This window comes from Cyanistes caeruleus, unplaced genomic scaffold, assembly GCF_971803275.1.
Source record: "Cyanistes caeruleus unplaced genomic scaffold, bCyaCae1.hap1.1 HAP1_SCAFFOLD_91, whole genome shotgun sequence".
Classification (NCBI taxonomy): Eukaryota; Metazoa; Chordata; class Aves; order Passeriformes; family Paridae; genus Cyanistes; species Cyanistes caeruleus.
The window spans coordinates 945,693-967,351 of record NW_028255895.1 but is presented as its reverse complement, the minus strand read 5'-3'; the positions used below and the strand labels follow the sequence as shown (position 1 = coordinate 967,351).

General features: G+C 46.6%; 1 protein-coding gene and 1 long non-coding RNA gene across 2 annotated transcripts in view; one reads left to right on the top strand and one right to left on the bottom strand.

Annotated features, from left to right (window-relative positions):
* LOC147646575 (uncharacterized) overlaps positions 1-3,293 on the top strand; it is a 252,919-nt gene extending 249,626 nt beyond the window's left edge. Inside the window, exon 6 of the long non-coding RNA XR_015281839.1 lies at positions 2,265-3,293. This is a non-coding gene — a long non-coding RNA (uncharacterized LOC147646575). The remainder of the gene's footprint in view (positions 1-2,264) is intronic.
* Positions 1-21,659, bottom strand: part of LOC147646572 (maestro heat-like repeat-containing protein family member 7) — a 386,235-nt gene that overhangs the window by 298,472 nt on the left and 66,104 nt on the right. The gene's annotated exons all lie outside the window — the stretch shown is intronic.

Below are 21,659 nucleotides of genomic sequence, written 5' to 3'. Positions count from 1 at the left end.
AGGCAGGTGCTCCCCACAGGCAGAGTGGGTCCCCTGCTGCCAGCCTGGGGCTGGGCTGGGCACTCCCTGCTCAGGGACACGCTAGCCCATGCACTGGATTCTGCTGGCCATCCCTGGCTTGGCCTGGGCTTGCTTTGGGCCACACAAGCCCTGTTCCAGTGCCTGGGCCACAGCCCCCAGCCCCAGCCAGCCTCACTTCTGGCAGCAGAGTCCCACTGTGCCAGTGTCCCAGCCTGGCAGCACATGGAACACCCCTCCATGCCTGACTGCACTGACCGAGCTACTTGTTTTTCTTCCAGGACTGAGGCACATCACGGACACAGATGCCACGCTGCTGTATATACGTTTTACAGTTTTTGTGTTCTGATAGATGTTTTAGAGTTTGCTTAAGTGTTCTGTAAATACATTTCATGTAGTTTTGTTAGATATGTTCTTAGGTAAATAGGTTCTATAGTTTGTTGTTGTTGTTGTTACCAAGGCTTGGATGTCCCTGCGGGAGCTGGCACAGCCACCCCAGGAGTGGGCTCCCTGTGCACAGGGGTCCCACTGACAGAGCTCACCCTCTCCTTGCAGTTTCTCTGCACACACTTGGTAGCTGGAGGGGCAAATCCCAGTGGGCCCTGTCCCATGGCATCCCACATGGGAGCAGGGCTCAGCCTCATCCATGGCTCTTCCCTGGCTAGCCCCAGGGCTAAGGAGGCTGCACTGGGCTGCGGGCAGCCTGCTTCCTGGGCACCCTGAGTGGCTGGAGCCAGCCTGGAGGGAGCCTCAGCACAGGGGCCTCTGGCCCACATGCACCAAGATTTCCTTTGGAAACCCCCTCTCTCACCACACTCTGCTACAAGCACAACATCAATTGTTCCTCCTAGTTAAAGGGGAGACCTTAATTGACACAAATTTGTCCCTTGGACTTTCTAGCCCAGCAAATGTCAGCACTTGTAATCCCTGTTCTGCACTCCCTGCTCGGGCACCAAAACATTGGAACCTGCCAGAACATCTTGAATTAGCACCAACCTGCAGAGAGCTACAGGGGGAGAACAACCCCCAACCACACAGGGACATTGATGGGCTGGGGTAGAGCTGAAACTAAAGTATTTTAATGCCAAGAGACAGGATTTTTTATTGCTGAATTCATTCTCCCAGGACAAGAATGAAAGCTTTGTCTCCTCACCTGCCACACGTCTATTGCCAAGGTTTGCTTCTGAGTTATGACTGATTTTCACTAATCTGTTCAGAACTGTGATGCTCTTCCTGCCTAAGGTGCAGAGATGATATTTCAGCTATTTCAGAGCCAGGTGAGCTCAGCACAGCTTGGGCAACACGCAGAATTTCCAGACCCACAGATTCAGGCCATGCAAACTGATACTTTTTCATCTCTGTGCAAAGATCACTGCAAGGACGTCATGATGTACCACACACTGCTCAGAGCTGTCCCTTCTATCCAGCTCTCCCCAGTCACTTCACACACTTCACTCCAAGCACTTTCTGATAGAGTTCAGTAGCACATGGGATTTCATCCTGGCTTTTCTTCCTTTTCTCCTGAGCTGTCTCCAGACACCGTGTGTGGGCACTGCAGCAGCATGAACGTGGCACCTCCCTGACACTGAGATTCATGTCACAACTTTTCATCCAAAGCAGCAAAGAAATGATTCCCACTGGCTCCCACACGGCTCCCTGGCAACTTTGTGCTGCTGCAGCTCCAGCACCAGCCCTGGTGCACAGCAATTTCAGGAGGAGACACACCAAAGGAATCAGCCATTCCCAGAGAAGAAACATCTGTTTGCATGGCCCAAATCCCCACAGCACTGCAGACTGTGCTGACCCTGCACACTCTGCATTTGCACTTCAGCCTCTGTGCCTCACTTTTCCTCTCACTAAAGTCCCCCCAGTTTCCCTCATGCTCACATTCCCAAGAGAATTCAAAGCAGCATTAGGAGCAGGGAGTGATGATGGGAGCTGTCCCAAGGCTCAACAAAATTTCTCAGGCCTGACAATTCTAGCCAAGGACAGAGGAAAAACCTGCATGGAAGAGGTGTGAAATCAAAGCAGTCATCAAATTTAGGTAGAATGAGAGAAGCTGAAGAGATTTTCAATGTTTGCAACAAGATTAGCAGCTCCAGGCACAGGAGGGATGGGACATTTTCCCCACTGTAACAACTCTGGGATGCAAATTGCATCTCAAATCCTTCTCCCCAGCTCTGGGACTTGTTCAGCCACCAACATGGTGCTGAATTTTTCAAGCAAAGTGGAAGCTGGTCAGAGAGGTGGCTTGCAAATCCAATTCACAGAGGACAGCTTGGAAGCAGCAGCCAGAGCCAAGAGAGGCAGAGCCTGGCCCTGGGGTGCAGCACAGCCACACAACACATGTCTGAAACTCTGAGAAATGAAAGAATTTGCCACAGGAGATACAGAAGGTACTTGATGGAATCCCTGCCTCCTTCATGATGCATCAGCATGCAGGAGAACACAAGGATGAAGATGACAGCACCTTCTGCTGCTGCTGCTTCCATCTCCTGAGTCAAGTCTCACCAAAATCTCTCACTCTTGGGCATTCCCAAAGCCTCAGATTCCCTCAGTCCTTGCAGGATTTCAGTGCTGAGGAACATGATGGGAGATAAAGGCACTTGCAGACACCAGAGATGCATTTTCTGCCTGAGGTGCATTTCACTGCCCAGTGTAGCTCCTCTAAAACCATTCCAATCAGCCCCTTGGACAGCACCAAGCCAGCAGCAGAACATCAGCGCCTGAAAATGCTTGGAAATGCCATTCTTTGAGATTTCTCTCCAGCTCTCCCATTTCATGGTGCCATTGCAGGGCTTTATCCCATCACTCAGCACTTGCAGCAAGTCTTGGCAACCAGCTTCAAATGGATTTGTAGTGCTGAGCAAATAAGAGGCAATTTGACTTTGTCTCCAGTGAATGAAATTTCACCTCAATCAGATGAACTCTGTGTTCTGTGATTGGCCATGTATAGAGCAATGGCTAGCTAGCAAAGGTCATGTTCCCATGCAGCAATTAGCTGAGAAAGAATTAAATAACAATAGAGTACCGTTGGTTTGAGATGTTGGAAGGTCAGAAAGACCTTAGTGATAACTGTTAACTGAGAACAGGACACTGTGATCAGAAGAATGAGAATTCAGCACAGATGAGAGACCACAAGAATGTGGGACTAGGTGGAGTCAAGCTTAAATGAAATATCCAAGAATGAGCTTGCTTTTGCACTATGTATGAGCCTAATTATTGATGCTATATAAGTGGTTTTAGAGTTATCAATAAATGAGACTTGCTGATCATTCATGTTGAGTGCTGCATTTCTCCCGCCGAACTCATCAAATGGCGCCCAAACAACAGGGACCTTTGGGACCTTTGGAACCTTTGGGACCTTTGGGACCTTTGGAACCTTTGGGACCTTTGGAACTTTTGGGACCTTTGGGACCTTTGGAACCTTTGGGACCTTTGGGACCTTTGGGACCTTTGGAACCTTTGGGACCTTTGGAACTTTTGGGACCTTTGGGACCTTTGGAACCTTTGGGACCTTTGGGACCTTTGGAACCTTTGGGACCTTAAAAAGGAGTTGGAGTCGGCCAAGGGAGGTGGTGTCAGGGGACGGGTCCTCTGCAGCAAGGACGGTGAAACGCAACAGCTGTGCCGCGTTCCAGGCAACCTCACAGGAGAGTCCTGATCACACAGCAACGGTGCCGTGCCCCAGGCGACCTCAGAGGAGAGTCCTGCCGTAACGTGCTGCCGAAACCTTGTAGGGGCTGCAACAGCGCTGACGGTAAGATGGAAAGGCAAGCAGCATATGATTTATTTACCTGCTTTTTAGAAAAGCGACAGGTTAAAGACTTTGATTTGCGCAAGGAGCTCCCTCGACTTCTTGCTTATGGGTATGCTCAGGGTTGTTTTCAGAATCCCCATACAGTCCATGAATTAAATGAGTGGCGAAAATGTGGAGATAAATTGTGGGAAGCTACTTTAGATGATGATAAAACTGCTAAAAAATTGAGAAAACTGTGGCGGACAGTTCATAATGTTCTTTTGCAGTATCAGGCTGAACAGGCAGCTGCCACAAAAGCATCTGCACCTATGTCAAAAAATAGATTATTAGAGGGAATTAATGAGTGTCCATTGCCACCCGCCACTAACACAGTAATCTTGACCCCCCCCACGCAGTCCCTGTCCTCTGCTGCTGCTGCTAATCCTTTTGTGCCATCTCCAATTCCTTCACCTACTAACCTTGATTCTGGAACGGAGCCTTCGGCACTGTTACCATCCTCCCCTATGGGAAATAAATCTGTCCCTGGGGTAGGGCATGACTTAGGTGAGGCTACTGCACGGGAAAGAAGGGAGACATGGCTACGTTGGCACGGAATATTTTGCAAGAGGGAGATCAGGAAATAGCAGATGTTGAATTGGAAGTAGCATGTCCTGTAACCTTTGCACCAATGCAAGGGGGAGGAATACAAGCTCCAATTACAGCTTTAGATTTGAAATGGTTATCACAGTTGCGATCTACAGTCAGTCAGTTTGGAGTGACCAGTGAACCGGTTAGACAGATGATTGATTATTTGTGGGGTACACAGATTTTGTTGCCTGCAGATTGTGGGAGTACTATGAAATTGATTCTTAGTCAGCATCAGCAGATGTTGTTTAATGCACACTGGCAAGCTTATTCCCAAGAAAGTGTAAATGTGCAGAGACAGGCAGGTGATCCACTGCATGGGCTAACTTTGGAAGAACTTAGGGGACTAGGAGCATATAGTCAAGTGGAAGCACAAGCTATTTTGGGACCAGATAAGTTGAGAGAAGGAATGTGGTTAGTGCGAGCTGCATTTGATCGGATTAAGGAGCCAGGAGGTATTCCATCTTATATGGGTATTAAACAAGGGCGAGATGAGCCATTTGGAGAATTTATTGATAAAGCAGCTGCAGCTATAGAACAGGCAGGTGTTCCTGAATATATGAGGGAAGCATTATTAAAACAATGTGCATTACAGAATTGTAATCCAGCAACCAGGTCAGTTTTAAATTCCCTAAATGCTAATTGGACTATTGAGGAGGCATTAGAGAGGATGTCTAATATACCGGTGGGCTCACAGGCAATGTTAACCCAGGCAATTAAAGAACTGGCATCGAATCAGAGTCAGGTTTTAGCAGCTCTTGCACCCCTACAAGCAGCTACAACCAACAATGGCAGGATTCCAGCCTCCCAACTCAAATGTTTTTGCTGTGGCAACCTTGGACATATTCGGAAGGAATGTACTGTACCATCTGTTTGGTGCAATCAGTGTCGCTCCAATACCCACACTGATAGTGTTTGCCGCCGGAGATCGGGAAACGGGAAGGTCAGCGCGAGAAGCCGCCGCGCCAGGACACAAATAGCAGCTGCTGGAACATCAGTGCAACTTCCCTCCAGCCTGCCACAGCAGGGAGCCTCGGCCTGGACCTGGCAGCCTCAGTGACTGTGGATTTATTGACATCTCAGCCCTACAAGATTCCCACGGGAATTATGGGACCAGTGATAATAAATGGAAAAGCTGTGGGTGCAATAGTGTTGGGACGTTCATCTGCTAGTCTAATGGGACTGTTTATTTTACCTGGAGTAATTGATGTGGACTATTCTGGTGAAATATATATCATGGCATATACACTGGCACCACCAGCCAGAATTGATAAGGGACAGCGAATTGCACAACTGGTGCCAGTACCACAATATACCCATCAATTGACACCATTGCAAAATCAATTACAGGGCACAGGTGGATTTGGTTCTACAGGAGGACTTACATTGCTTACCCTGGGCTTAAACACTCGACCCAAGCGAAAAGTTGTTCCCAATTATAACGGAGAATCCCACCAATTAGAAGGACTATTGGATACTGGGACAGACTCAAGTATTGTTGCTCCACAGTATTGGCCCCAGGAATGGCCTTTGTTGTCCAGTATGGTTACTGTTACAGGGGTGGGAGGCTTAACTTTGGCAAAAAGGTCTCCACAAATCCAGATTCAATTAGATGGGAAGGTCATTAATTCTGTTTTGTCAATTGTTCCATTACCAGACAAGGTTCAATGTCTAATAGGGCGAGATATTTTGTCACAACTTGGTGTTACTTTGACCAATGAGCACCCTTTAGAGTAGAGGCCATTGTTTGGACTTTCCCACTCCCACTTAAATGGATAATTCAGGAACCAGTATGGGTTGAACAGTGGCCTTTAAAAAGGGAAAGTCTGCAGCAAGCTCATCAATTAGTGCTGGAACAATATCAACAAGGACATTTAAAGTTGCCAACAAGTCCTTGGAATGCCCCTATTTTTGTAATTAAAAAGAAATCTGGAAAATATCGATTGCTGCACGACTTACGTGCAGTAAATGAACAAATGGAGCCAATGGGGGCACTGCAATCTGCTTTGCCCAATCCTGCAATGTTGCCAAGAGATTGGCCCTTGTTAATAATTGATTTAGAGGACTGTTTTTTCACTATCTCACTGCATGAACAGGATACTTGCAGATTTGCTTTTACCTTGCCCTCATTAAATCGAGCAGAACCAGACAAGAGATTTGAATGGACAGTTTTACCACAGGGTATGCGTAATTCTCCTACCTTATGCCAGCTTTATGTTGATAATGCTTTGCAGCCACTATGTGTTCGATGGCCTACAACTATTATTTATCATATTATGGATGACGTTCTTTTTGCTCAGTCACAACCTTTTGCAGATTAACAAGTTAAAGACATTCAAACACAGCTACTTCAGAATGGACTGGTTGTTGCACCTGAGAAAATACAGCAGTCATCCCCATGGAAATATCTCGGGGGGGACTTTAACTGAGCAGTATGTTGCCCCTCAGAAACTGTCATTGAACATGTCACTTCATACTGTTCATGATGCTCAGCGATTGCTGGGGGATTTGCAATGCCTTAAACCTGTTGTGGGTATTCCTAATGAACTTTTACAACCCTTATGACCTTTGTTGAAAGGTACTGATCCTACAGCACCTATACAGGTCACCAGTGAACAAGAAGAAGCTCTCAATAAAATAATGGACTGTATCCAGACAGGTGTTGTTCGTAGGCGAGATCCAGACTTGGACATTAACTTTACTGTATGGTTTGGACCTCAACATCTCATCGGTGCTTTAACACAGCAACAAAAGAAAACTGGGGAGATATGGGTACTAGAGTGGTTGTTGCCACCACTACAACAGAGACATACCTTAATTCAAAAAATTGAAATTTTAGCAGATTTAATAAAACAAAGGTAGAAGTGATTGTGACAAATTATGGGTGCAGATCCAGCTGTAATTCAGATACCAATAAAAAAGGACACTTTAGACTGGTATTTACTTCACAGCTCCACACTGCAAGAAGCATTGCTTGACAACAGCAGTGTGGTCAGTACTGAGGAGGTGCCTCGAATACCACTACGATGGATAGGCCAGCAGAATTGGATTGAAAAGCCCAAACGATCATTTGTGCCGTTACCAGGGGCATCAACGGTGTTCACTGATGCTGGAAAGAAATCTCCCACAGCTGCTGCTACATGGCAAAATTCAGAAGGACAACCGAATCATCACATTATTCCAGCTCAAAAGGAGGACACATTACAAACTCTGGAATTAGTCGCTGTTGTTTGGGTTTTGGTGCAGTTTAAGGGTCCTGCTAATGTGGTAACTGATTCTTTATATGTTGCAGGAGTGAGTGAACGTATTGAAAAAGCAGACATAAAGGAAGTAAAAAATCCTTGTTTATATGAACTGTTTTTGCAGCTTCAAAGAGCAGTAAAGTTGAGGACTGCTGCCTTTGCTATTATCCATATTTGTAGTCACAAATGGGATGTGGGTTTAGGAGAAAGAAATGCTAGGGCAAACCGATTGGTCTATAAAGATCCAAAAACAGGACTGTGGGGAGGTCCCAGCAAGGTACTGTATTGGGGACGTGGTTATCTTTGTGTGTCTACCCCCACAGGGCCTGTCTGGGTGCCGAGCCGATGGACTAAACCTGCTGATCCCAGGGATTTACCTTCAGCTGATCCAGAAAATTCTGCAGATACTTCTCGCTCTCTACCATCAACATAGAGACGGGATCTGATGGACTCTCACATGCAAATCTTGTGTACAGTACCAGAGTGTGAATGTTATCCTTTTGTATGTTACATTTGTAAAGTGTGTAAAGAAAAGTGGTGGGCACATTCTAAGTGGGGTCGATCCCCAAGAGGGATTTGTACAGAGTGTTACAACTTTGAAAGAAATTTCACTGAGGTTGCATTACAGGAAAGTGTGCAAACAGGACAATTTGAAAAAGGATCTGATAGATGGTGGGAGATTTTTGCTTTTGGGGTAAACCCAGAAAATTATTGTTATCATCCTAATACCCCTTTGCCGTATATTATTGAAATAACCACAATACGCTGTCATAAAACACTTACACAGGTCAGGTGTGATATTCCAGGGGTAAAAAATAAAAATTGGGAGCAATTCTTAAAACGGCAGTCTTGAGAGAAAGGGTCTTTCCCTGAAAGTTATCCCTGCTGCTGAGAAGATGGAACACCCCGTGGTTCGAAGCAACTGAATCGACGCGCGAGGCAGAGGGGTAACAGAAAAGGGAAGCAAGATCTCACATGGGATCCAGCCAAGATGCTGGCTGAACTGCCTACAATCTTTTTAAAGTCCTTAAGTGACTATCTCTGATCAGGTTGTTGTTGTGGTTTACCATGATAAAGGGAAATGAAGGGCTCTTGATTGACATTGATGAGAGACAAAATATGTGGATAATGTGGGCCAATCAAACTGGACAAGATAATTTTTGCCTTTCAATGGCTACCCCTTCAGATCCTTTTCGAACTTGTTTAGTGGGTGCACCTTTAGGCGATTCACTCAATGCCACAATGTTTAAAAACTGGACAAAGAATTGGAAAACGCCCGAAGAAGCAAACAAAACATTATGTGAAATTCCATCAGGTAAATTCAGGATCAATATCTGTGACACAGGTTTAATTCAGGCAAATCCCACTGATGCTCAAATTTGGTACATTGCTACAGGTTTAAATGTTACCGGGTCAGAAGCACAAGAGTTAAGACTGTTAGGCTCAGCCCCTAGCAATTATTGTTTAACTTTTGTCAATTGGGCTAGGAACAATCATGCAAAAAGGTCTCATGGGCCAAATGGTACAAATGTTTCTCCACAAAATTTGCTATATTTGCAAAATAATGATGCATACTGTGGCAATTGGTCTCACAAGGTAAATTCTAGCAGTTCACCTCTACAATTACCACCTGGTATTTTTCTAATCTGTGGAGATCGTGCATGGCAAGGACTGCCAGCAAACATTTATGGAGGGCCTTTTTATTTTGGGAGATTGACATTGTTTGCACCCACTATACAGCAACTATTAGGAGCCAATAGAACCAGGTTACGAACAAAGAGAAGTGTGTTCCAATTGGGGCCAGAATGCAAGGATCAGGTTGAACTTTGGGAACGTCCTACAGTGATTGTGTCATCTGTTTTTACACCTGGAGTATCTAGTGCTCAAGCCTTAACACAGTTACGACGACTGGCATGTTGGACAGGAAAACAGTTTAATATTACATCAAAGGTTTTATCTGATTTGCTTTTGGAAATGAAGAGTGTTAGGCATGCTGTATTGCAGAATAGAGCTGCTATTGATTTTTTACTATTAGCACAGGGCCATGGTTGTGAAGACTTTGAGGGGATGTGTTGCATGAATCTTTCTGACCATTCAGTGTCTATTCATGCTCATCTCCGACAACTACAGAACAATATGAAAATATTAACCATGGAAACAAATCCATTAGAGGAATGGTTTCAATCCCTAGGTCTCACAGGATGGTTAAAATATTTGGCACAAATGGCAATTGTTGTTATATTGATCATTGTGATTGTGCTACTGTTTATTCCTTGCATACTGCAATGCTTGCAAAACATGATGAAAAGGGCTACTTCTACAGTTTTGTTAGTACAAAAAGAAAACAGGGGAATTGTAGAGGAATGGCTAGAGAGCAAAGGTCATGTTCCCATGCAGCAGTTAGCTGGGAAAGAATTAGATAATAGAGTACAGTTGGTGTGAGATGTTGCAAGGTCAGGAAGGTCTTAGTGATAACTGTTAACAGAGACCAGGACGCTGTGATCAGAAGAATGTGAATTCAGCATAGAAGAACGATCACAGGAATGTGGAATTAGGTGGAGTTGACCTTAAATAAAAATATCCAATAATGAGCTTGTTTTTACACTTTGTATGAGCCTAATTATTGATGCTATATAAGTGGTTTTAGAGTTACCAATAAATGAGACTTGCTGATCATTCATATTGAGTGCTGCATTTCTCCCGCCGAACTCATCATTTAGGTCCAAGTTCCAAACTGCAAATTTTTACACTCAAGACACAGTCATGAAGAACATGTATTTCAATTTCCTATTCCTTTAACTGCAGTGTAAAATATCTTAATATTGGAAAACATCCATAAAATCTCTCAAGGAAGGCAGCTAATGGATCCTTTTCACTAGCACGGGTACAAACTAAGAACTAAAATCAAAGCTGAGTTCTCTTTTTCAAAAGATCAGTTACCTCTTTCTTACTCCAGTGTTATAGAAGATTCTTCACTACACTTTTGGGGGTAATTTTTATCTTTCATATTTTTTTGGGGTTTTTTTTGTTTGCTTTTGTTGGTTTTGTTGGTTTTTTTTACAGAAAACATGTCCTAGAAAAGGCATGTCCTTTGCTCCTGGTTCCCGTGTGGAGCAGCTCCCTTCCCGCTGGCTGAGCTGCTCAGGCAGAGCCCGGCAGCTCCTGGCCCTGCAGGGCTGAGGCTTTTCCCCGTTGCTGGGCACAGACTGATGGAGCAGCAGTGCTGAACACGGGCACACGCAGAGGGAGCAGAGCAGCTGCCTTTGCCCACCTGAAGCTCCAAGGCCAAACTCTGAGCAGGCACGGCTGCAAGAGACTCGCAGGCTCCCTGTTGGCTCTGCTGCCCCACTTGTGCCCGGCCCAGCTCTGCGGGAGGCAGAGGGAGAACAAGGGGCAGCTCCCTCCCAGCCCCAGCCCAGGGACCCCTCCAGCCCCGGGCCTTGGGCCACTGTCAGCACCCGCTACTCCAGCCACGGCTTCTGCTGGCACTGACAGCAACAACCAAACTGGGGCTGGTCCCGAGGGAGCAGCAGCAGTGCCTGCATCTGATCCCTCAGTCTGGGGCAGCCCCCTGGGGGAACAGAGGGCACAGCAAGAGGGACAAAACCAGTCAAGGTCAGAGACTGGGAAGAGCCAGAGCTGGGAGCAGGAACAGCTGCTTCATTGAATCCTGGAGAAAGCTCTTGGCTGGGTCAAAGCACTGAAAGGTGTGAAGAGCAGAGAGGAGGCCACACCAAACAATGCTCCTGTTTTCACATTTCCCCTCTCTGTGTCCCAGAAGGAATTGAATGAACTTATTCTTCTCTCCCAGTTGTCTCCTTCAGCTTGAGCTGCTCAGCACCAGGAGCTGAAGGAGCTGAAGCCTCAGGCCACAAGAGCTGAGCAAGAGGGGGCTTTTGGACTAAAGTAATGCTGCTAAGTAATGGACCTAGCTGAATGCAGCAGATAGAATCCTGGTATTATAGAATCCATTCTGCTGGAAAAGACCTCTGAGTTCATCCAGTCCAGCCAGTCACCCAGCAGTGTCAAGCCCCCCACTAACCCTCGTTTCTGAAGTGCCAAGGTCTGCACAACAGGCCCTGAGTGAGGCCTGAACAACAGGCCCTGAGCCAAAGGTGATCTCTGAATGAACCTTCCAGCCAAAGGTTACCTGTCCATCTGCTCATTACTGAAATATTCATGGTCATGAACGCTGTGATAGATGTATCCACTCATCAATGAAACATGGATTGACCTTTCTGTGTTTAGAAGCCAGACAAGGCCATGAAATCCGACATCTGGCCTTGTTTGGGGTGTATGGTCAGGGTCGACTCCCTTGGTTCCTCCTTGAGCCCTGGCCAGGCTTCTGTAGGGAACCAAGAGGAGGATGAAACCAGATGTTCCCACACCAGAAGTGCTGTCAGTTTGTTTATTCAGCACTATCAAAGCTGGGCCCTCTCTCACAGCGGGGTTGGAGCCTCACCTGTGGCTGGAGGCACCTGCAGGAATTCCCAGTGTCTGGAGTGGCTCTCCAGCCCTTGGCTGTGACAGCTTCCCCAGCTGATGGGTGGATCTGGGGATGGCAAAGTCTGAGGGGAACTGGTGCTGGATCCTTGTTAATCCCTGCAGGCAATCTTTGGCACTGATGATTGGATTCATTGCTGAGCTGCTCCTTTTGTCATCTTTTGCTGCTTGGAGTTGCAGTGACACTGATTCCTTCAGGTGGAGTTTGTGCCTTTGGTGCTGACTCTGCCTGCTGCTGAAACAAAACTGGCAAAGTCTAGCCAGATCACAACAAAATGTCACTTTTAAAATGTAAATGTAAGGAATCAGTCCCATCTGTAATTCCCAGAAGGGAAGCTCTCCCCAGAGTTCGCTGGCTCTGGAGTGGGGCTGAGGTCGGAGCACCGTGCGAGCAGTGGGGCAGTCGGTTAAAAGAGGCTGAACCGCTGGATGTCTTAAAATGCATCCAAACATTGCATATGGAAAAAGGAAAAGAACTCAAGGGTTTGGGAAGACAAGGAGGGATTTTGTTAACAGCACCAACAGAAGGAACAATTGTTTTTGGAATGCTCCCACGTGGAGTGGTTTTAGTCTTTAGCTCAGGTTTGTTTGTCCAAGTAAAATAATAATAACAATAACAATAATAATAGTAATAACAACACAATAATATATATTTATATATATAACTAAAAATCAAAAATGTGAAATAATGCTGACAATTCAAATTTGTTACCTTTGGCTGCTCACTGTAACACTAAAATACCCTACAAAAAAGGACTAGCAAAGACCCAAATGTCAACGGTAAACATTGTGAATTGTATACAAGGAATAAAGGAGGAAGGGATAAAACTGGCAATTTTTATAGGGTTTGGTGATGCTGTGATGTGGAATGCTTTGTCTGTTCCTGGGAAAAACACAGTGATTAAGACTGCTGGGTTTTTCATGTATCACACTATCTACAAGCTACAGGATTGGTTGAACAATTGTTAAAAGAGCAGTTGATAAAATGAGGAGATGGGAACCTGTCCCGGTGGAGAACCCGTCTCCCAGATGAGCTCCATGCCCTTAACAATGGGCCCACTGGGAAATGGAAACCCCTGGGTGTGCACGGCTGCACCCAATTTGCAAACACAGCCATGGACAGTGAGACTTGGACTGCCTGGGAAATTGTTCTGGGTGTGATGGCCCCTGCCAGGGCCACCCCAGAGGCTGCAGGGCTGGACCTTCATGCACTGGAATTCATTAGGAGAAATCAGAAGCAAATGAGAGTTTACAATACAGGAATAAGAATTCAGATTCCTCCAGGACACTTTGGTTTGATAACTGCTCACTGGAGCTTGGCCTTGCAAAGGGTTCATGTCACGGGAGGAGGAATTGATGCAGATTATCAAGGAGAAATTGGAGTAAGTCTGTTAAACAATAGTGAACAAGATTTGATTGTTCAACCCCATGACAAGGTAGAAGAAATATTGATATCGCAATTGAAAAAATAATTGTGAAGAAAGAATATCCACTTTGTAATAAAGAATTGGATGAATAAAAATGCGAAAGAAAAGGTTTAAATAAAGTATATGTAATTGTAAATGATGAAAATATGGAATGAGAAATCCTCCTCCAGGTCGAGGCAGGATTTCTCTTCCAAAGCAACAGATTGCAGCCAAGCACCCAGATAACAATCGCAAGCAGGCACATCAGCGCCGAAAGTATGGGCAGGACACGGGCCATCGAACAAACAAAAGAATGGGCCCGGACGAAATATCGCCGAGCCCGAGCATCTCCGCCCTGACCACCTGTGCTGGAGAAATGGAGAAACTAGACAAAGGAAGAGGAGCCAGCCGAGATAGCCATCGGCTCCAGGATGGGTGCCACCACTCCACCCTAATGGCCCGGACCAAAATGATATCAAAAAGACATCCTGGACCTCTTTACATATGAGGAGCCTCTGCCCAACGTCTATTGACTCTATTCTCCAGTGCCAGGAAATCTATTCTTCGAACAATCAAGAACCTCTTAGCAAAGGGTGCCTGCTTGGAATTTGGCCTCGGGACACAAACTTCCTATAAAAACCCAGGCCAAAGGACTCTCAGGCGTGGATTTGGGAGCATCTATACCTTGCGTATAGACCCTGTCCACCCAGCGCTGCGCTGCTTATTTTATTGTGGTTTTTTTTTCTCTTTGTTCGAATTTATTATTGTTTGATAATAAATTTTCTCTTTTATATAACCCGAAATTGCCTTTGCATTTATAACAGATTGGTGCCGTGACTCGGATCGGAGAAATTGCAGGAGAATCTCGCTACCCAGGACGGGTACCCCCGCTGATTTTAGCGGCCTGGTGAGTCGAGAATCTCCGCAGCTCATTCCGACATCCGAACCAAATTTAGGCTAAGGTAAAAACCACAATAAAAAGGAAAAAGGATCCAGAGAGCTCGGGAAGGCAAGGAGCCTTCGAGAAAACCGCGGCTTGGTAGCTCATAAAAAGTCATCTGTGCACGAAGACGCCCTCGCAAGAAAATAGCTGTAAGTATTGTGAGGTTGAGCTGATGATTGGGCGATTGTGTGAGACGTGATCTGATCACGAAGCGAGTGCGGACTTCAAGGTCGCAGTTCCATCCTCCCGCGAGGGAATTGGCCGGCCGAGAAGGAAGCGATTCGGGGTGAAAAAGTTCTCTCTTTACACGATTGTAAAAACCTGGGACAAAGGAGGTCCTGGGGAACCGATCACAGGAGGCTGAAAGGGGAAGAGGACGTCCTGTTGAGCTCGGGAATTAGTAAACCCTTTCAGTCAACGGACCTAGGCAAAGGTCCAAGAGAGAATCGAAGTGCTGAATACAAGAGACTCCAGTACAGCTAACTGCAAGGTGAGTATTAGCAAAGACTTTGATTCATCTGGTAAAGGCGGAACGAACACAACGCAAGAAAGGTAAGGTATTTTTCAATATGGGACAAAGAAAAAGTAAGATGCAGAAAAAGAGTAATGAAAAGGGTCCCTCTGAGAGAGAGAAGGGATCACTAGACATCCCACCGGAAAGTCCCTTGGGATGGATGTTAAAATATTGGGAAAATTGCTCTGAGAGAAAAAAGAAATCTAAGGCAAAAATGATCTGGTATTGTGCCGAAGTCTGGGGAGGGCAAGAACTGAGAAACCACCTCACTTAGCCTGTGGTGGGCACATTTGAAAGGTGGACGTGTAACGAGTATATTTGTGAAGTATAGAGCAGAGAAAAAGTAAGCTACAAAGAAAGAGCACAGGGAAAAATCCCTCCAATCCGGAGGAGAGAGATCACCAGACATCCCGCTGGAAAGTCCCTTGACGTAAATGTTAAAACACTGGGAAGATTGTCCCCTGAGGAAAGGGAAATCGAAAGAAAAATTAATACATTATTGTATAGAAGTTTGGGGAAGACAGGAGTTGAGAAGTCACCTTACTTAGCCAGTGTTAGGCACATCTGAAAAAATAAACCTGTAATAAGTTGTTCTCCTATGTGGAGAACAAGGACCCCTCGGACCCCGAGGAGAGGGAATATGCTAAGCTCTGGTTAAACGCCAGGGTAGACGGCTGTTCCCAATGAAACAAAAACAAAAACGTGAGTCGAAAACTGAATCCTAGGAACCCCTTGACCACTTACCTCCCCCGTACCATGGACTGGCTGGGCTGTCGTCCCCAGATCAAGTGGTGCCTTCAGCACCTTCGGGCCCCCGAGACCAACCCACTGAGATGCATCTGTCTCAAGCGGGAGACTCGGTGCTGGCAGCGATGCTGGCAGCCCTTCCCCTTTCCCAGCCTGCAAACACTGCAGCCACAGGAGTCTCCTCAGAGGTTTCTCCGGCACAAGGCTGGGGACAGCTCTATCCGTCCTTGCCGGTCCGGCCGCCACAGCCGGGACCCTCACACTTAACTGAAGGGGTCCCTACCGGTAACCGGGTGGCAGGGGAGTTCCCACAATCAACAAAAGAGAAAACCCCCACAAACCTCAGTTCCCCTCCTGCAAGTAGAACTCGTTTGAAAGCAAAAATGATGGGCGAGGAGGGGGGAGAGAGTAGTGAGAATGAGCACCGGTCGTTCCCTCTCAGGGAAGTACCGACAGCCCCAGGAGTGATTGGATTTGTGAATGTTCCTCTTAACTCCGGGGATGTGCTAGCGTTTAAAAAGGAGATGGGGCGATTGTTAGACGATCCTTTGGTGTGGCTGAAAAGCTGGATAACTTTTTAGGAAGTAGTATTTACACATACGATGATCTTATGACCATCCTGAGATCGCCTGTTTAATCAAGAGGAAAGAGAAATGATTAAACAAGCCGGTATCAGAGACTGGGACCGACGCAGTCCACAGGGGACACCAGGTGACCAGAAATGGCCTAGCGTGAGCCCGAGCTGGAATGCCCAGGGAGGAGGGCAGGCAGAGCATGGTGGATTTAAGAAACATGATTGTTCAGGGAATAAGAGAGGCAGTTCCCCGAGGTCAAAACATTAGTAAAGTGTTCGGGGAATGCCAAGGGAAGGAGGAATCGCCCACGGAATGGGTAGAGAGGTTGTGGCGAAGTTTTCAGATCTACTCTGGAACTGACCCGAACTCTCCCGTGGGGGAAGTCTTACTAAAAACACAATTTGTTGCCAAATCCTGGGAAAACATTAGGAGGAAATTAGAAAATATTGACAGGTAACAAGATAAAAGCCTCCAAGAGCTTCTGAGGGAAGCTCAAAAAGTATATATGAGAAGGGAGGATGAAAAACAGAGACTGTAAGCTAAGGTTTTGGTAGCTGCGGTCAAAGAAGTCCAAAACCAAGAACAAACACAAGGTAAGTTTAAAATACTACCTAGAAAACAGAAAAGCACTCACAAGGCAGCCCCTACCCCACGGAGAGAGGTCCCCGAATGTTACTACTGTAAGAAAGTAAGACACATTCAGCAGGATTGCAGGCAAAGAATAAAAAAAAAAAAAATGAAAAGATTTTTCAAGAAGATTAGGGCTGTCAGAGGCTCTTTAATTTGGAGACAAGAACATCCAAGGAGCCCTTGATAAAATTAAAAGTGAGTCCCCAATGGCAGGAAGTAAGCTTTTTAGTGGACACTAGAACAGAGAGAGGTACTCTGCAGAAATTGCCAGAGGGGTGTGTGACAAGCAAGGAAAAAGTTTTTGTAATTAGAATCAAGGGGGATCCTTTCAAAGTATCTGTAATAGAGAATGTAGAAATAGAATCGGAAAATAAAATTTGTTTAAGAAATTTATTGCTTGTAGAAAAAGCAGATTATAATTCATTAAGAAGAGATATGATTGTTGCATTAAGAATTAATATCGTTGTTAAAAACTCTGAATTAGTAGTAAAAATATTCAAACTGACTCCCAAAGACGAAGAAGAAATTAACCCTAGAGTGTGGCACTCAAAAGGAGAAATAGAGAAATTAGATATCAAGCCTATTAAAATAGAAATCGAGGACCCTGAAGACCCTATAAGGATCAAGCAATACTCCATCCCGATGGAAGGGAGAAGGGGATTAAAACAAGTAATTGCCGACCTCCTTAAAGGGGTACCCTGAAACCCTGTATGTCTCAGCATAACACCCCCATCCTGGCTGTAAGAAAAACAGATAGCAGTTTACGATTGGTTCAGGACCTCAGAGCTGTAAATGTTAGAACCCGAACCAGATTCCTGGTGGTGGCCAGTCCTTACACTTTACTGAACAGGCTCTCACCTAAAGATGTATGGTATAGTGTAATCGATTTAAAAGATGCTTTTGGACTTGCCCTCTAGATGAAAAGAGTAGAAATTTCTTCGCCTTTCAGTGGGAGGACCCGGACACAAACCGAAAGCAACAGCTGAGGTGGACGGTCCTCCCGCAGGGGTTTGTAGAATCCCCAAATCTGTTCAGACAAGCTCTGGAACAACTACTCACCCAATTCATTCCAGAGGAGGGGACAAAATTGTTACAATATGTAGATGACTTGTTAATTGCCGGAACGACGGAAGAAAAGGTGAAGAAAAGCACGATTTCTTTACTGAATTTCTTGAGACGGAAGGGGTTAAAAGTATCTAAATCCAAATTGCAATTCACAGAGCCCGAAGTAAAATACCTTGGTCATTGGATATCTCAAGGGAAAAAGAAATTAGACCCTGAGAGAGTAGCAGGGATTCTTGCACTCCCTGCCCCAAAAACAAAAAAGACAGATAAGACAATTTTTGGGGCTCCTGAGATATTGCAGACAATGAATTAAAGGATTTAGTGAAAAAGTAAAATTTCTGTATGAAAGGTTAAACACTGATAAGTTGAAATAGACTGAGCAAAATGAATTTAATTTTCAGAAATTAAAGGATGCTGTTGGGAAGGTAGAATTAGAAAGAAATTATAAATATGACTTTGTAGCCAGAAAGGCTAAGGAAGAAATACAAATGATAGCACGGTTTGAATAATTCAAAGAAACCAACCGGGCTGGTATGCCAGAACACATTCTTTCCTGCAATAAAACCAAGCTGAGGCCCCTCATCCCAGCCTTATAAGGAAAGGTCTGAAGGACCCTGAGATAACTAAAAATATGCAAAAATAGCGATTTCTATAGGTTGTACACAAATGTTACTATATTAGTATACTTAGAAAGATTGGTTAGAAAAGGAATAGAATATTCAAAGGTATAGGTTATATAAGTAGTGGTATAGAAGAGCTCGGTCCCTTTTTTCTCTTGCTTGCTCTTTTTTTCCGTCTCTCTTGCGCTCTCTCTCTTGCCCTCTCTTGCTCTCTCTCTCTACCTCTCTACCCCACGCCCTGAAATAAACTTCTAACACTTAACTTGATTATAGAGGTCTTTGCCGTGTCTCTGACCGTCCCCAGAAAGCGTCTCCTACAGATTGGCGAGCCAGTACCGTGAGCAAGGACCACGCTGCTTAGCAGCGAGTTGGGCCGAAGCTCTTTAAAGTTGCAAGGGGAGTTCCTGAGTCCAGAGACGCTGAGGATCGGTGTCTTTTGGAGCTCTGGGAGACTCAGCCCGGGAGTGGAGCACAGCGAGGTGCCTGGCACCGCTTGGTGCTGTGCTGGAAAGGGGTTCTGAGCTCGCTGCAGTGTTGCAAAGCAACAGCTAGAAGCGGAGCTTGGTGAAGGAACCCGAAAAGCAGCGTCTGGAGCCGCAGCAGGGGAGCCTGGCCAGCCCCCACGAGAAGCTGGGATTGGATACGCTGTTTTCTCCGGTACTGAGGTTAGTGCGCACAAGTTTTAATCATGGGACAATCTTACTCTATTCACGACAGAGACCTCTATAAGCGACTAAAACATTTATTACGCTCTGAGTCCAATAATTTACCGAAACAAGAGCTAAAAGATCTTTTAGAATGGACTCTACTTAACTTCCCCAACGCTGACCGTTCAGCTGTATTTACTAGAGATTTTTGGGACACGGTCGGTATTAAACTCTTTAATAATATCTCACACCGCGATATGACAGCCGCGCAGCTGGTCCCAGCGTGTAGAACTCTCGTAGAACTCTTTCATAATAAGCAACAACCATCAGTGGCTGTTGCGTCGGATCCAGTCCCTACTACGCGTTTGTCCCTGGCCACGGAGACCCGAAACGTGGCCAGGCCCGTTCCGGCCCCCCGAAACTCAGTGACTCCAGCATCCGCAGTTTCGCGCGTCCCTTCCCCACCCCCCCCAGCCCCCGTGATTTCGCAATCTGTTCCGGTGACCCCATCCCCCTCGGCAGACCCTGCGGCCCCCGCCCCTGCTCCCCCTCCCCCTCCCGATACTGTTCCCGCCCCCAGTGTGGCAAGCGGCGAGCTCCCCGTTCCCTCAAGAAACCCCGTCTCCGCTGTCACAACCCCCGCGCTGCCCACCCCCGGGTCTGCCCTCGCGGTGCACCCCGCCCCTCCCGCTCCCGTCACCGGTGCGACCCCGCCCCTTGACTCCGCCCCTGCGCCTCCGCCCAGCGATGTCATCGTGGCTCCTCCCCCCGTCGGTGCTGTCGCCTCAACTCCACCACCCCTCCTCCCCACCGGAGAATCTCCCGCTCCTCCCCCGCTGCACCCTGCGGCCGTCATCGCGGCTACCGCTTATATTCTATCTGCGCTACAAAACCACACTGCAGCCTCTTCCCTAACTCCTCCACTACCTCCTGTCACCGCTGAGTCAGCCCCGCCGTCAGCAGCGGGTCACACCTCGGCCCCTGAGCCGACACAGACCACTGCTGCCTCGAACATCTCGTTGTTTCATTTTTCTCCACCTCCCGTTTTGCCGCGGCCCGCAGACGTTCCAGCCTCCGCTGCCCGGTCCACCCCGGCCCCCTCAGCTCCTTCTGCTGTTTCTCTCTGGCCACGCGGTCCCGAGCCGCAGCAGGTCCCGGTTCTGCCTGCCACAAGGGCCGCCACCACCGACCCTGGACCGGAACTTACACAAACGCAGTGTCAACCACAGGTTTCCACACGGTCACAAAACACCGCGCTACTCCCGCCAGCGTCTGGTCCTGTGTATTCCCCCGATCCTCTACCAGACCCGGCTGTAATATCACCAAGAACTGCCGCTTCGCTGTCAGATGCCCCCGCGCATTATAACCGCGAACAACCGAAACCTGCTTCCCTGCCCTCGGCCGTGCCGCAGCTCCCAGAGGCTTATCCGCAAGTGCAGCATCCCGTTCTGCCCCCTGACCGTCCCCTATCGCAGCTACTGTCAGCCGACACTACAACTACAAGGCCGCCGCTACACCTGGCTACACAAAAGGTACAAAAGGAAGGGGGAATTTCTAACACAGTATCTGCATTAATAAATACAGGAGAGACAGTGAACTATTCTATGCATGCAACAGCTAATCCCCTGACTTTACCACTTCAAAGTGAGATTGTAAAATTCGAAGCTCCACTACACATAAATTCCCAAGAATGTTATGATGATAGCCAACTTACAAACTGGCTGGAAGTCAAAAGACAAATTTGCAAAGAAGAAAACATAAACCCCCTAGCAATGCCGGTGTTATTTAGTCAGCAGGCGGGCGGTCCAAGAACATGGACAGCTATTTCACCCCAGGAGATAAAAGAACTGCGAAAAGCGATAAAGGACAGTGGCATTTGCTCTCCATATTTTAAACAACTGCTGAAAAGTACACTAGAAGAGCATACTCTCACGCCCAATGACTGCAAACATCTTGCTAGCATCACCCTTACAGATTCGCAATTTATGCTATGGGAATTGAAATGGAAGAGACTACTCAGAAATGTATTGGACAATTATAGACGTAGTAATGATCCAGATTTGCGTGCTCTCACCCTGTCAAAGCTCACAGGTGAACCTCCAGATGACCGAAATGAAAATCAGATAAACCTGCCTAGGGTAGCATTAGATGACATCAAAAAAATGGCACGGCGAGCCTTCTTGCAAATTCAGCCTGCCGGAACTTTTGAAAAAGCTTATAACCTTATTAGCCAAGAAGCCTCTGGGCCATTCACAACATTTGTGGATCGTGTAATTCAAGCTGCTGAACGCCAGTGTGGTGATGATATAGCCCGTCCAATTATGATACGGGACATTATCGAAAATAATGCTAATGCCGAATGTAA